This window comes from Melitaea cinxia, chromosome 25, assembly GCF_905220565.1.
Source record: "Melitaea cinxia chromosome 25, ilMelCinx1.1, whole genome shotgun sequence".
Taxonomy (NCBI): domain Eukaryota; kingdom Metazoa; phylum Arthropoda; class Insecta; order Lepidoptera; family Nymphalidae; genus Melitaea; species Melitaea cinxia.
In genome coordinates this window covers 5,078,285-5,093,120 of record NC_059418.1, presented here as the reverse complement: position 1 = coordinate 5,093,120, position 14,836 = coordinate 5,078,285, and positions in this window count along the sequence as shown.

Genomic DNA, 14,836 nt, shown 5'->3' with positions numbered 1-14,836 from the left:
ATTATGCTATATATTTAACTGAGGTAGCGCACAGCAGGAAATATCCTGCTCAAAATACGGAGTAGCCCGACTGGGGTAGTGCCTCGACCTTACAGAGAATCACAGCTCAATAATACTGTTGGTGAATAAGGTGAACAGAGCTCCTGGAGAGAATTGGTGACAGCTTCAGCAATGCGCTTGCGATGCCTCTGTTGTTTCAGGTCTTATAAGCTACACAGTCCCCATGGAGGAGAAGTCTGGTCTTTTCGCCGAGGCTAGCCTGTCGCTGGAGGGGTCCTGTTGCCTGCAGATCCGAGACCCTCCAATTAATGCGGGTGAAGGCTCCCGCAGGGGTTTTGGTCGGTATTGCACCCCCAAGTGCTGAAGCCGACATACGGTCTAGCAATGCCTACCCGGGCATCCTGGATATCACCCGTTAATGGATTCCCCTGTGATACCAAAAAAAAGGTCTATAAGCTACGGTAATCGCATACCATCAGGTTAGCCGTACACTTGTTTGCCGACCTAGTTATATACATAAAAAAACATAGTAAGTGGAACAGCGTTATAATACTAGTTATATATGTAATACAATACGACCTTCCGTATTTAACATACTTGACCTTGTGAAATATGACTAAATTGAGAAACACGTGTACTTATGTATTGGATTAAACTACAGTTTGCAAAAAAAATATCACCAATAAAATAATATTGGTACAAACACAAACCTTTATTTTGCTTAAACTAACTTAACAAATTATAATCTATAGTTCCATACTAATATTATAAAGCTGAAGAGTTTGTTTGTTTGTTTGCTTGAACGCGCTAATCTCAGGAACTACTGGTCCGATTTGAAAATTTCTTTCAGTGTTAGATAGCTTATTTATCGAGAAAGGCTATATAAAGGCTATTGATGAAAGCGCAGGGCACATCTAGTATAATTATATTCCTTTCCTATTGTTATCAATCTTTGGGAAAGACCTGGTTTAATGTCACATATTTTGTAATTTTACACCTATAAATTCTTATTCTGCTGTGTGGTTACGGCAGTAAAAAATATATCCACCCCTTCTCTTCCCGTGGGTGTCGTAAGAGGCGACTAAGGGATAACATAGTTCCACTACCACCTTGGAACTTAAAAAGCCGACCGATGGCGGGATAACCATCCAACTGCTGGCTGCGAAGTACACAGGCCGAAGACGGGCAGCAGCGTCTTCGGTGCGACAAAGCCAGCCCTGCGGTCACCAACCCGCCTGCCCAGCGTGCTGACTATGTGCAAAACACATGAGTTCACGTCATTTTTGGCGTGAACTTGTGGAGGCCTATGTCCAGTAGTGGACTGCGAAAGGCTGCTGTGATGAAATTCTTTTTTTTTAATTAAAAGATTAGTTTCGATATTATTGTATTTACTTTGAAAAAAATATTAGAACCATTATGTTTTGAAATGTGGTGTCACAAAATTTGGGACTCCTCTCTTGTCACACAATGTCACACATTCGCCGACCCCACCCCCCTTAACGTGTGACGTAGTTTATGGATGACTGCTTTCCTAGATTTGATTTTTTGTTTATTTGTAATGGATAAATTCAAAAGTAACCGGACCGATTTAAAAAATAACATTAGCACTGAGCGATATAGGCTATATTATAACAGTAAAATGAACCGCCGAAATTACTACCGCATTCACTCTCTCAATATTATGATCAACCCGTGACTTTGTTTTCATTCACGCAACGGTGTATGGATGAAATTGTTGCCTAGCGACAGACGCGTTATTGTACCTATATCTAACGCTAGTTGTGTTTGTATATGAATTAATAATAACAACAACTTATACAATATTTTGATATATTAAGCAAATACCTGCGAGTAAAAATATGATGCAATGAGACGAAATAAATATATTTGGACATCATGCAAAAGTTTGCATATGACACGAGGCAGCGAGTTCAGCCTAGCCATTTGAAAATATTTAAAAAAGTAAAACTTTTTAAAAACAAGCTTTTATATAAATGCTCTAAAAAAAATCCTAAAAAACTTTTACTATCAACATGTGAAGTAATTTTTGAACGGCTTCCAAAAAATCGAAATGCGGTGCTTTTCATACATACATACATATAATCACACCTCTTTCCCTTAGGGGTAGGCAGAGATCCCTTCTTTCCACTTGCTACGATCCTTAGATACTTGCTCATGTCCCATTTAAATTTAATCGAGATTTGATAAGTACTTATTGAGTTATACCTAATAATGCGTATTTATTTGACTATTTTTTCGTCGACCTACCAACAATAGATGGCGCTGGAAGGCGCTTTTGAAATTTATTTTTTGTAACACAGAAGCTGAAAGCTGATGCTTGTCTTGTGATCCCTTTTAAAGTTGACCGAGATCTGATGACTACTTTTTGAGTAATCTTTGATAGTGCGCATTTACTTAGCTATTTTTTGTCTACCTATCTACAACAGATGGCGCTGGAATACGCTTTTAAGATTTATTTTTTTCAGAGTATAATGTATGTTGGGTCAAAAATGAAATTTAAAAATTCGAAATCAATAATCACTTTTTTAGTAGTATTTTCAATTAGTATTCAAAAGCGATTTTGAATCGATTTTCACAAATTGAAATTAAATTACTTTTAATAAATTAATAAATTATTTATAGTTAAAGTGAAGCTATCGTCAATTCAAAATGTAAATAAATAAATATATAAATGCTTTACACTCAACGGCCCCCAGTAGGATTTTCTCCTGTGTCAGGGGTCCGGAAACACACACAATACACAAGCACAACACCCAGACCGCGACGAATATCTATACGACCAATACAAATGTCTGTCGTGAGCGGGAATCGAACCCGGGACCGCCAGAGTAACAGCCAGTGCTCGTGACCGCTGCACCAACGCGTCGCCCATGTAGATTCTGTAGAGAAGAATCGACAAGAAACTCTGCTGTTTATCTTATAAAACATAACTGTCCAATATCACGGTTAATCACTTCAGCTTGTAATATTCCCACTACTAGGCATAGGCCTTTTTCTCCATGTAGGACAAGGATCAGAGCTTAATACACCACGCTGCTCAAATGTGGGTTGGCGGATATATTCCTACTATGAGTAACGATCGCTCGGGTTTACATGATAACAACCGGGACCGACAGCGTAACGTGGTGTCCGAGGCACGGTAGGGAGACCCACAAGGACTAACAACCAGACTGGAAATAAACACAAATATCCACTGCGAGCGGGAATCGAATCCGCGCGTCGGAGTTTGCGCCGCCAACAAGGCACACGTCTGAGCGGTCGTCACGGAACGGTTAATACCACTTACATATAATAATATTCTTTAAATTAAAATGCCATAAGTTTGTTTACAATAAGGCAAGCTTATCTATTCTCATCTATATTAATATTATTAAGTTAAAAAAATTTTTTGTTTGTTTAAACGCGCTAATCTTAGAAGACGCTGGTTGAATTGAAAAACTTTTATTACGTTAAAAATTCCAGTTACCGAGAAAGGCTATAGGCTATATAACATCACGCTATGACTAAGAGGAGCTGAATATTCATAAAAAATGTTACGAAAGGGGGAAAAACATAGTCTTTTCAGAGCTTTCGTTGTTTACGTTGTGTAAACGGTTAAACCTACTCGAAAACTACGTGTGACGGAATTTGTTGCTATTACAAAAAATCCTCTTATGTTTCAGTGTTCTAATAGTATTTGTTTTTTTTTTAATATACTACTATAATGTACTATTATATCTATAATGTACTATTATATCTATAATGTACTAGTATAATAGGAACCTAACTTTTTACTTCGTCCGCGTGGGTTATAATATAAGATTTCGGATTTTCCGGTTTTCGTAATATATTTTGTCACTCAAGTGATAAGGTAGCATTTTCCTGGTGAAAAAAAAATGTTGTCTGTAAAGTTGGTTTAAGGACGATAGTTTAACGTGATAACGTTATAACAAAACATCTCCTCGGACGTATAGGCCAATCGAGTGGAAGAGAATTGCAGTGCGTACAATGAGCGTAAGGTTACAATGAGCGTAACGTTACAATGAGCGTAACACTACAATGAGTCATCCTTTTTCGGGCCGGCCGGCGTTCATCGATTTATTAGACGTTGACACGTCAAAAAATCGTGTAAAATCCATCCAATAGTTTTTGAGGATAAATTCAAAATGGATAATCAGTAGATAATATTCAAAAATGTAAATATTTCCTCGTTGTAGTATACAAATGTCTTAATCGGTAGTTGATTTATGTTTACTAGTGGTCGCCAAGAGGTCGAAATTCGACCATTATTAAAAATTTAAATTTAAAAAAAAAACAAAAAAATTATGAAAAATGAGAACTTTTTCTGAATTTGACTACAGACTTTGACAATTAAGAAAAAAGTATAATACATACGTGTATTTATTATTATTATACATATTTGACACATCAAATAAATGGTAGTGTGTGTAATGTGTTTTTTATTGATTTAATATATTTTAATGCATAATTTAAAAAAATATTAATATTCTGCACTCCTTCTCTATATAAACTATAAGTGTGCGAAATTTCGTACTCTTCCGTCCGCGCAATTTTCGTAAAAAGGGGTACAAAGCTTCTGCTTCACATATTAATATACAAATTAATTAAGAAGTTATAAAGTTGAAAAAAAAAATATTGTAATAAAGTAACATTTAATAGATAACAGGAGTGATATGATTAGTGTTACGATTTTCTTTCTTACACATACCTACAGCCATAAATGACATAATAAGGGCCTGTATCACAGGTTGAGAATAACGCTCTTTGACAGGAGACAGTATCCAACATTTAACAATTTATGAGGAGTATTATTTATTATTATCGAATTTCATTTCATTTGTGAGGATAAACAGGTCCTAATGGCTTATTATATCTCCTGCTGATGAAAGTCTCATCGTAACTTATTTGTAAGGATACTGTAATACTGTATCCACAAACTTTGAGACCGGCCCTAATAGTTTACGACTTTTTTTTTAGATCTCACAAAAAAGGTTGTTGTATTAAAGTTTGAGTTGAGAGGTTTATATTTTGATAACATTGATTAAGATTATCATTGACTTTCTTGTCGTGTTTTATAAAAGTATAATGAAAAAAAAAGTATTGTTTTATATTTAAAAAAAAAAAGTTTTTAATTGTTCTTTAAGTAATCTTTCCCGAAATATTCGATAATTATTATTTATTTTCATAAATAAATGTAATTTGCTATATTTAGATTTAAAAAAAAAAAAAAATCAGTAATAATATTTTTTTTAATTGTACTTTTAAAATTAAAAAAAATGCTAGTATTAATTAATAAATTAAACTCACCAAAGCTGTGTCTTTAATATTAAAAATATAAATTAAAACTTGTAACAAACACAACGTCTCGGCAAACAAAACTTGCGCTGATGACTGAACGCTTACCGAACGATGCGATCGCTTTTAAAACGTTTTTCATATATATTATTCATGATCTTTATAAAAAGTAGGGATAAACATACGCTGAAACGTAAACACGGTAAACGCATCTGTTTATCACGGTAAAATTGACATTTATCTATGAATATCTTCAAATAAAATAATTACCAAACCCACTCAGTGTCAGCTACAACAAGCGACTGAAGTTAACTCCTTAAATACTCCTTAAGACGACCTCAGAAACGTTGTATTAAATAAATAAAAAACCGCGTGGTGTTGTGGGACACCAGATAGGAACGAAATTAATTATTATTAAATATTAATTTCAACTTCTATTCGAGGTATAAAGAATAGTTGTTAGGGTATACATTTTTTATTATAATATTTTTATCGATATAAATTAAGAGAACTACTATACATTACACATTGTTATAGCAATCATACCATACCATACATAAAAATCTTACGCTTTTTTTTTAGTTTCGGCCGTTTTCTGACGGCTAGGGTACCACAATGCCCCATAAGGAACTTCGTACCGAAATTATAATTAATCTAAACAATGAAAGTCTAAAGTCAAAACATAAATCGACACTTGCTATTTGTATGGTACAGTAAGTGCTGGTATACTGTAATACTAATAACTTACTACAGATGAAAGCGTTGTAAAGCAACAATTTCAGCGACACTGCTGTTTCACAGGATTTCAGTCTTTTCATATTTTTGGAGTTTACTCTTTAAAAATCGATTTTCATATAAGGCCCCGGTATGAAAAAAGTATATGTATAATAATGCATAATAATAAATAATTGTGTTTGCTCGCAAACGAAAAAAAAAATCGACTTCAATTACATCGACAAGTAATACAACGTAGATCGACGAAAAAATAGTCAAGCAACTACGCGTTATCAAAGATTACTCAAAAAGTAGTTATCAGATCTCGATAAAATTTATATGTGACCACATGATAAACATTAGCTTTCGATTAAATTAAAATTTATCAAAATCGGTACACCCAGTAAAAAGTTATTACAGATTTTCGAGAGTTTCCCTCGATTTCTCTGGGATCCCATCATCAGATCCTGGTTTCCTTATCACTGTACCAAACTAAGAATATCCCCTTTCCAACAAAAAAAGAATTATCAAAATCGGTACACCCAGTAGAAAGTTATGCGGTATAATACAACGTAGGTCGACGAAAAAAGCGTCAAGTAAAAACGCATTATTAGATATAACTCGAAAAGTAGTTGTTAGATCTCAAATAAATTTAAATGGGACCAATTGGCACACATCATTCGATTAAAACTTTCGATTAAAACAAAATTTGTCGAAATCGGTCTACTCGGGCAAAAGTTCTGATGTAAGATACATAAAAAAAAAAAAAAAAAATAGTCGAATTGAGAACCTCCTCCTTTTTTGGAAGTCGGTTAAAAAATGAGCATTCTACACTCCTTCTCTATATAAACTATAAGTGTGCATAAACTATAAGACTACATAGAGAACGAGGCCTATACCCAGCAGTGGGATGCCACAGGCTGAATCGTTTGGTTATGGATGACATAATCATTTTATTTATTTACTAGCTGCTGCCCACGACGTCGTCTGTGTAAACGCTATACAGCACCAAAAATACCTACGAATATACTTTTAAAACAACATTCATTTACCCGTTTCTTCTTTACATTTCATATTTACAGAAAAATCTCATAGATGGCGCTGCTTTAAAATTGTCTTGTCTACTTATATTCATTTAATTATGTTTATCGGCTTAGTTACTTATATTGCGTGATTTTTATAGTCTGAAGCTAGCTTATATAGCATGGTTATTAAGATAATAACAACAACATTCAAATATGCGTCGTTAGATTACACGTTGTTGCAGAATGCGTGGAGGAAATAAAGGTTCACTGCTCGTTCCCGGTAGGTGATAGCGTGATAATATGTAGCCTATATGTTGACCCGACTTCTTAATAATATTCGTGCCAAATTTGAAGTAAATCCAGAATACAGACAAACAGACAAAAATTCTACAAACTATATTTTTGGCTTCGGTATCGATTGTAGATCACACTCCAAGTATTCTTTAAAAAAAATATTCAATGTACCTACAGTTTTGACTTTCCTACCATTTTATTACATGTATAGATTACTAGCTATGTCTGCGACTTCGTCCGCGTGAAATTGAACAAAATATTTATTGTTCAGTTTTCAGAGCTATAAAATAAAAGAATAAAATAAAAGCCTAAGTTTCTCCTTATTACATCAGCTATCTGCCAGTGAAAGTCCGTCAAAATCTGTCCAGCCGTTTCAGAAATTAGCTGGAACAAACAGATAGACCGACAGACAGACAGACTAAAATTGTAAAAACTGTTATTTTGGTATAGGTATGTAGGTAACGTGTATACATCCATATGAATTTAGTAAAAAGCTGTTATTTTAATATTAAAAAGAAACACTCTAATTTTATTTAATTGTATAGATTTAATACAATAACGTATACACAAATTCTGATATTGATATTAACAACTAGTGACCCGCCCCGGCTTCGCACGGGTGCATTGCTGATACTAAACATACTACAGAATATCTTTATATACATCGTTCACAGGCCCTGGCCGGTACCGACGCAACCGCTATGTCCCAGTATTATAAATCTGTAATGTAATATCTTCGGAAATATTCATGTAAATTACATGCTGTAAAGAGACATTTTGATTTATGTATTATATTAAATACATAATGTTTTTAAGGTACTTAATTGGATAAGTATTAATACTATATTTTTTAAAATCGCTTTGCAAATAAGCCATTATTTCTCGTAAAAAGTAAAGGATAAAAAGTGGTTATTGTGGGTTATCCCTAAGAGATAGACATATAACATCGCGTACTTTTTTATAGACTTCTTTAAGGTATTCCACCTTGGAACTGTTAACAGTCGACCGATGGCGGGATAATCATCTAACTGCTGGCTTTGAAATACACAGGTCGAAGACGGGCAGCAGCGTCTTCGGTGCGACAAAGCCATTCCTGCGGTCACCAACCCGCCTGCCCAGCGTGGTGACTATGGGCAAAACAAATGAGTTCACGCCATTTTTAGCGCGAACTTGTGGAGGGCCTTTGTCCAGCAGTTGACTGCGATAGGCTGAAGTGATCCCTTTCGCGAAGCCTATAAGATTTAGTATTAACTTCAAGCTTAAGATGAACCATATGTTCAAAGGTTTCTGTACCTAATACGTTTCAAGTTATTTTTATGTTATAACGTCTATGGGTTGTCATGTAAAATATTTTAACTTCCACCTATTCTTCTCCTCAACCCGTGCCCAAAATCTGAATAAAAAGGAACCAATCTTGTCCAATTTAGTTCAAAGTTGTTCTGTAATTTTGTAAAGGCCAACATACAAACCGACAGATAGACTGACGAATGTGATAAAAAACACATATTATATACAAAAAGTTAATATTATTTACAATCATATTTACAAAGAATATTCAACCAATATTATTCAGAAGTACATTTGCAAAATAATTAACTAATTTAAATAAAAATAAAATTTAAACTTAAATAAATATGTGATATCGTAAAATTTGTTCATAAATTATTTTTACATCGCTTACAAAAAATCATACAAAATTTGGAGTCTTAAGGAGCTATAGCCCGAAAATGTAAAATTTTCATTCTTAACGCACATCCCTTCCATCCTTATTAAGGATGAGTTATCATAAAATCCGCTCATTGATCATTTCTACATCACACATATACAGCTATAGTAAAAAAACAAAAACGAAACGGGAGTTTTTAATATGTAATTCTCCCACCCGCAACACTGCGTCAACACCTGCTCTGGTGACCGCAGGGCTGGCTTTGTCGCACCCGGTCGCACCGAAGACGCTGCTGTCCGTCTTCGGCCTGTATATTTCAAAGCCAGCTGTTGGGTGGTTATCCCGCCATCGGTCGGATTTTTAAGTTCCAAGGTGGTAGTGGAACTGTGTTATCCCTCAGTCGCCTCTTACGACAGCCACGGAAAGAAAGGGGATGGCTATATTCTTTATTGCCGTAGCCCCACAGCTTATTTTATATTCAAGACTTCTACAATATATTTATATAATTAGTTGAAATATTCGATTCGGAGATTCCATTTGAAAGATATCACGAGTTTGAAAATATCTATACATATATTAAAATGGTAGGAAAGTCAAAACTGTACATCGATTTTTTTTTAAAAGAATACTTGGTGTGCCAAAAATATAGTTTTTAGAATTTTTGTCTGTTTGTCTGTTTGTCTGTACGATATGTCCGGGATAAACTCAAAAAGTATTGCATGGATTTACTTCAAATTTAGCACGAATATTATTAAGAAGTTGGGTCAACATATAGGCTACATATTATCACGCTATCACCTACGGGGAACGAACAGTGAACCTTTATTTCTTCAACACATTCTGTAACAACATGTAATCTAACGACGCATATTTGAATGTTGTTATTATGTTAATAACCATGCCACCAGCTAGCTTCATACTATAAATAAAGACATTCTGTAGTATATTTAGTATCAGCATTGCACTCGTGCGAAGCCGGGGCGGGTCGCTGTAAATAATAATTAGAAAAAAGTTGCGTAGTCGCCGTTTATTTGTAACTTGGTTTTAATCCTTATAAAAATAAATCTAATATATAAAATTCTCTCTTCTATTCTTTTAGATAAAATATTTATTGTTTATTTTATTATGATTTGGCGTTGAAAAATACATACAACCTAAATTTTGACCCTTCTACCACCAACTCCTATTTTTTTAATAGCGTTTAGCGGCAAGACAACGTTTGCCGAGTCAGCTAGTTTATTAGTTCGTTGGTCTCGTTAAAGCTCGAAAATGGCTGGGAAGCTATGTTGAAGTTCAGGGAAGGTTTAAACGGTGGGAAACATAAATGATAAGTAACGAAAAATACTAAAAACGACAATTTAATTTTCCTATATAGAATGTTCCTAGCGTTGAAATATTTATAGGTGCGTTCAGAAAGTGTTATGTCAAATTAAGTTGTAGATAGACTATGTGAACGTCCTGTTTTTAATTTCCTAGTGTATATAATATGTAATATGTATAATTAATGTTATTGTCTGTTCTTTTTGGTTGTAGTTTAACAACGAAAGCCTGACAAATTTTTTTTCTGTCCGTAATAATCAATGCAGCTTACAATCTCAACCACACTGATCATTCTCCCTCGTGTCTTTTCTATCTCACGTGACATTGGCGAAATTGACAGCGCCGCCTGGCACAATTTAAAGCCATTATGCCCAAGAATTAATTGTTTTTTCTATATTTTTCACAAATATACGTTGGTGATACGAAGGTCACCGGGTCATCTAGTATTGTATATATTATATTTGCTTTTGACTATATTTGTAATGTTCTGTTTTTTTTTTTTACTTTTGGACATATATGTCGGTTTTATTTTAGCTTAAGAACAAACAGTTATATGTAAATTTATACAGAATATAATTGTAATAAAGTTTAAATTTTTTTTTATAATCTTTCCCACCCTACATGATGTAGCGAAATAACTTACAGCCTCTTGTAATGAAAATTATTAAATCGAATAAATTAATGAATGTTTGTGGGAAAATAAAATAATAAAATTGTTTTTTTTTTTTAAATAGTGTTTTAAACATTTAAATCAATTGTGTTGTAAAAATTACAAGTACATGATTTTTTTATTTTATATTTATTTATTTTTTTGTTTTTATTAAGAACAAAAAACAATTGAACAGTAGATAAAAATAAACAAGTGTATAACTTAAGCATGTTACAGCTTCTTAACTTTTGTAATTTAAATAAATATATTATTACGTGTATGTGCATTTATATATTGTATAATTATATATTTATTTTATATTCTATTTTTTTTCTCAATATGTTTAGATTGTACACGCTAATTTTGCGACTGTTTTATAAGTTTCCTGTGGCAGGACTACTGGAAGAGATTCCATCATGGGATAAGTAGTGCCTTTGTACCAGCATTGTTTATAAGAGCTATTTCCTTTTGCTATCCTAATGTACATAAATTGTTAAATAAATAAATAAATTAGTATTATTTTATTTATTTCATTCTATATTTTATACTTAGAACTTCTTACAAAGTGTTAGAAAACTGTTCGATAAAATTTGGCTAGAATTGGTCTACATATCAATTCAATTTTGCTTGTATATTATTTAAAATCTATGCAATCTTACCTACCTTTAGTAAATAATAAATAATAATCTTATAACATACACACACGGTCGTCCGTTCCTACGGTAAGCAACTTAATGCTTGTGTTACAGGTAACAAACCTTTACATTATTGGTCAGATTATGAAACAAATAAAATGCGCCAACGTGTTAGTCAAAAGAGTTACACAAGGCTCTTGCTATAGCAATGGGAGACAAATACGGATAATTGGCTAGAGCGCCGACACGGTCAGTCGGAGACGTAGGTTCGATCCCCGCTGGAACGGTCAATTTTTGATATGATATTCAATAATGTTTAGATTTTTAGTTTTTTAGTGATGCAGGGTATAGCATACAGACAAACTATAATTAAAAATACTCATGCTGCGAAGCACCGCAAGAAACGATCAGGGGAAAGAAGACGCCGATATGTCCTCCTTTACCCTTCGTAATAGAGTGGAAGAAGGGCATTCCTCCCACAAGCTACCGGGGTAATGGAGCGCTCTCGGATGCTTACGGTTGCATGCGTCAGCAATTCCGTAGAGCCCCAGTATGACGACGAGGGCACCGTTGGGTTTTAGTGCAGTTTAGGTAAGTCCGTAATGGAATTTCCCAGTGACAATAAAAGGGTAGCCATGTACTTGAGATGTACTTATCTGGTGTTCCAAGCTTTCATAGGCTACAGTAACCACTTAGTTGTGGAAGGAGGGGGGGCGGGGTGGACGGAAAAACATTACGAAATATCACAGAGAAACCTTCCAGGGGGCGACTATATTAAGATATCACATAAATTTTCGTTGAACGCGCGATTTCTAAGCAAAAATCGAAAAAAAAACAATCAGAAATACCCTGCAACCTACTTTTCTAGGAATTTGTATTAAGACGTTTAAGGTTTCAAAATGTAATCAGATTATACCTGTATTTAAAGATAATATTATTAAAAGTACAATTTGTTTGCACAAAAATACGTGATTTTTTAAATGTAAAAACTCACAGAATATTACCAACGGGGTACAGGTGGTCAAATAGTTGCTATAACACAACGTGATCAATGGACGACCCCTTACTTGTTGGGTAAAAGTCTATATACATAACTCCCATGTACAGACATTGGCCAGTTATAGATTTATTAGATGTATATATTATATCTTCTATATATTACGTGAAGCAAAAACTTTGTAAACCTTTTAAAGAAAATTGCGCGGACGGAGGACTATGAAATTTCGCACACTTATAGTTTATATAGAGAAGGAGTGCAGAATGCTAATATAATTTTTAAATTATGCATTAAAATACATTAAATCAATAAAAGAAACATTACACACTACCATGTATTTGTCACACACGTATATATAGGTATTCTTTTGTTTATTATTATAGAAGTATAGTCTTTGACAACAGAATAATGTTCAAAATTATAATTTAAATTAATTATGGTCGAATTTCGACCACTGGGCGATCATTAGTTATATTAAATTGTTGAAATAACTTTTACTAAATATGAATATATAATATACTAGCTGACCTGGCGAACTTCGTATCACCTTATTTTTTCCTGAAATATAATAATAACATAATATATCAAAATAAAATATAGCCTATCTTTTAAGTTGGATCGAACTGCACATGGTGTGCGAATTGTATTATAATCGGTTAAGTGGTTTAGGAGTCCGTTGAGGACAAACACTGTGACACGAGATTTATATATATATTAAGATAACAATTATAAATATTTTATAAGGAAATGGCAACATAATAAAACCCAAATTTATGTCTGATTAAAATTTGAGCTGTCTCTTATTTTTAAGTTTTCCTCATTGCAGAAAATCAGGAATTTCCCATTTGCACAATTGTTAGATGTTTAAATTTTGTTTTTATTGCTTTAAAATATACTTATACACAAAAATTTCGATTGCTTTCACAATATAAACACAAGAAGAAATAACATAATTGTTATTCAAAGTATCCGAATGCGCAAAGTCCTTGTCTTTTTTACCGACTCCAAAGAGACATTATTAGATTATCGTATCTCTGGACGTATGAAAAAATCCGATAAATTATTTTACAGTTATTAGAAAATAAATTTAAAGTTTATATAAAATATGCCTGTAATATCCCAATACTGGGCATAGGGCTCTTTCCCCATGTAGGAGAAGGATCAGAGCTTAATCCATCGGGCTGCTCCAATGCGGGTTGACGGATATATTCTCTATTATGAGTAACGATGGCTATCAGGTGTACATAAATTGGTCATGGTGTACATAATTCTTTTTTTGATGAAAAGGAGATATCCCTAGTTTGGTACCATGATAAGAAAACCAGGATCTGATGATAGCATCCCAGAGAAATCGAGGGAAACTCTCGGAAATCCGCAATTACTTTTTACTGGGTGTACCGATTTTGATAAATTTTAATTTAATCGAAAGCTGATGTTTGTCATGTGGTCACATATAAATTTTATTGAGATCTGATAACTGGTTTTTGAGTAATCTTTGATAACGCGTAGTTACTTGACTATTTTTTCGTCGATCTACGTTGTATTACTCGTCGATGTAATTGAAGTCGGTTTTTTTTTCGCATGCGAGCAAACACAATTATTTGTAATGTATTTGTGGTGTACAATTAAGTATAAAATAAATAAAAATAAATAGAAAGAGAACATTTTAGAACTTTTAATTCTTAATATTAATATACATACAGTCGATTTGTTCTAGCAATAGGTAGGATACTTAAATAGGCTATCGGAGCTGACAAACACACTTTTTAACCGACTTCCAAAAAAGGAGGAGGTTCTCAATTCGACTGTATTTTTTTTTTATGTATGTTACATCAGAACTTTTGACCGTGTGGACCGATTTCGACAAATTTTATTTTAATCGAAAGGTGGTGTGTGCCAATTGGTCCCATTTAAATTTATTTGAAATCTAACAACTACTTTTTGAGCTATATCTAATAATGCGTTTTTACTTGACGCTTTTTTCGTCGACCTACGTTGTATTATACCGCATAACTTTCTACTGGATGTACCGATTTGGATAATTCTTTTTTTGTTGGAAAGGAGATATCCCAACTTTAGTACCATGAGAAGGAAACCGGGATCTGATGATGGGATCCCAGAGAAATCGAGGGAAACTCTCAAAAATTCGTAATAACTTTTTACTATTTTGATAATTTTTAATTTAATCAAAAGCTGATGTTTATCATGTGGTTACTTATA